General features: G+C 37.2%; 1 pseudogene; it reads left to right on the forward strand.

The window, feature by feature from the left end:
* The first annotated feature begins 1,481 nt into the window (after window positions 1-1,481).
* On the forward strand, window positions 1,482-2,301 carry LOC123236272 (annotated as a pseudogene).
* The last annotated feature ends 762 nt before the right edge of the window (window positions 2,302-3,063 follow it).

Consider the following 3,063-nt stretch of genomic DNA (forward strand, 5'->3'; position numbering starts at 1 on the left):
CACTCTTCTGCCTAAGAGCCAAATGCACAGAAGTTAAGGGTTTAAAAAAATTTTTTTTAAAAACCATGTATATGTATAATGATAGCAACTTCTATTCTTTTGGAATTTCAGGAAGCATAATAAATTTTATCCCAGATCCTCATTTAATTCTACATTCATCTTTATGCTTATTTCTTATGTGTAGGCAACTATATTTCTTCCTATTCCATTTTGTTAGATGTTTCCATTTTACATGTGAGTTTAGTCTATTAATGTTTAAGAATATATTTGTTAAACATTTTTATTAATTTATATTTGCTTATAAATGAAATCTATTTTCCAACAAGTTCTCCTGTTTTTTCTTGTAAATAATCCCTATATTATGGCAGTTTGTTTTGCTCACATAACTGTGATCTCACTCCCTTCCCAAGACCCCAACCCCACTGCTCCACTATTGAGTCTAAACTTGAAGTCCTTTATTTCACTTTTAGTGTTTTTCTTCGTTCAGCCTTTGCTGTTAATTTTTCTCCTGTAAGGATTTCTTTCCTTTCCCCTCTTTTATTTGTTATTCCTGTAGTTTACATGTACATTTTTAGGTGTTTTGGAGGGATGAAATAAAGTGGAATTCTATATAATCTGGAATTCATTTATCTTGCTGGAAGTTCCCCAACAAATATAATTTACTTCTTGATTATTTAGATAATAATATCCTTAAAAACTAATGCTCTTGAGGGGGAGTTCAAAGCTGAAAAGTGCCTTCTAATGGTATTGTCATTGCTTTGCTCATTTAATTGACCTAGAGTATGATCTTAGGTTGAGTTCACAGGGATTAAGGGATGTTTGTTTGTAGGATCCTCTCTGACTTCTTCTCTTGACATAGCTGGTCTACAACCTCTATTTTTTAATGTGACTGGTTTGGCACTGCCATCTCTAAGCAGTTGTCCACCTATTCCCAACAAGCAAACTGAAATATTTAATTTAATGAACATTATTAAGCAAATATTGTAGGCATTGTCAAACACTATAGGTGAAAATTTAGCTATTAACCCTCCAGTATTTGGCCTTGTATAGTATCAATTGCTTTTTAAAAAAATAATTCATGCTGGATTGGTTTTAGTAGAGTACAGTACTCTAATTCAATAACCACTGACTTTGGTTATTCAGCATCTATTACTATGTAGGTACTAGAGCTACACAAACAGAACCTCTTTGCCTTTGAAGAGTTTATACTCTACTGAGTGGTGAGTACATAGATAAATAAATATGAAGTAATTCAAGGAAGGAGAAGTTACAACTGGAAGAAAGTATAGATGAAGATTGGAAAATACTTAAATACTTGACTTAGCTGAGCCAGGAAGAAAGTTGAGAATTAAGAATCATAGGTGGCGGGGCTGGGGATGGTAACGGCTCCGGGGAGGAGGGGGAAGTGGGGATGGTAGGGGAGGGCAGGGGAGAAGGGAGGCTGCCGCTGCTGGTGCTGGTTCCGCGCCGCCACCTTGGCCATGATGATCCACGGCTTCCAGAGCAGCCGCCAGGACTTCTCCTTCTGGCCCTGGAAGCTGACGGCGGCCAAGACGCACATCATGAAGTCGGCCGATGTCGAGAAATTAGCTGATGAGCTCCATATGCCATCTCTTCCTGAAATGATGTTTGGAGACAATGTTTTAAGAATCCAACATGTTTCTGGCTTTGGAATTGAGTTCAATGCAACTGATGCTTTAAAGTGTGTAAACAACTACCAAGGAGTAGTCAAGGCGGCATGTGCTGAAGAATGGCAAGAGAGCAGGACAGAGGGTGAGCACTCCAAAGAGATTATTAGACCATATGACTGGACCTATACAACAGAATACAAAGGAACATTACTTGGCGAGGCTCTTAAAGGTTGTGCCTACGACAGATCATATAGACACAGAGAAATTGAAAGTCAGGGAACAGATTAAATTTTTTGAAGAAGTTCTGTTGTTTGAAGATGAACTTCATGATCATGGAGTTTCAAGCTTAAGTGTGAAAATTAGAGTGATGCCTTCTAGCTTTTTCCTGTTACTGAGATTTTTCTTAAGAATTGATGGCGTGCTCATCAGGATGAATGACACAAGGCTCTACCATGAGGCTGACAAGACTTACATGTTAAGAGAATACACTTCAAGGGAGAGCAAAACAGACAATTTAATGCATGTTCCACCAACCCTCTTTTCAGAGCCCAATGAAATATCACAATACCTGCCTGTAAAGGAGGCAGTATGTGAGAAGCTGGAGTTTCCAGAAAGAATGGATCTTAACCTTGCCACTACACAGGAAAATACATGTATGGAATCTAAATAAAATGTCATACAATATGAACTCTCTGTGGAACCCTCACTGGAAATGACTACTTTTGGGGGGTGGGGAGGAACATTCAGGGGAGGGCTATCTAATAAGACAATGTGCTGCCTTTCCTTGTGTCAAGACTTTCTGTAGCCTTAAAAGAAGGGATGAAAGCTTGATGTAGGCAGGTTCTACACAGCCTGCTATTCATACCACCTGTCCATATCTATCCATATCTAAAATTAGTGGGAGACTGAATTGAACCAAGGTTTTGAGTTGTTACAGAATGGGATCTTAGCAATAGATATTTATATATCCTAAAGAGCAATCAGAGGCAGTGGGCATGGAATTACCACAAATATTGTTTTGCATGAAGAGTTTAATTAAGTGAACCAAATCTAGTAGTTCTTTTAAAATTTTCAAAAGATTCCTGGGAAGTGAAAGATTGTGCATTTTGATAGCTTTTCAGTTTTAGTTTTGCAGAAAAAATACTGACAAAAAGCTATGCTAGAAAGAAGTGACTTGAGTTCACAAGTTAATCTCATGTTTTATATTAACAGAGTTTTATGTTTTCCCTTGAAAAACTATTGTGTTAAATGGGATTTTGAGGCAAAATGTTCAAAATTAGAACCAAAAAATTATTTCTAGAATTTCAAGCTAGTTCATCTATTGAAAGAGTAATTAATAATGTTTCTCTCTTGGCTATAGTCCTTCACTGGCAAGTGTGCTGATCTTACAACTAGTTTTTGGCTGTCATCTTATAAAGGCAGGTGCCTTATT

Source organism: Gracilinanus agilis, chromosome 2 (assembly GCF_016433145.1).
Source record: "Gracilinanus agilis isolate LMUSP501 chromosome 2, AgileGrace, whole genome shotgun sequence".
NCBI lineage: Eukaryota > Metazoa > Chordata > Mammalia > Didelphimorphia > Didelphidae > Gracilinanus > Gracilinanus agilis.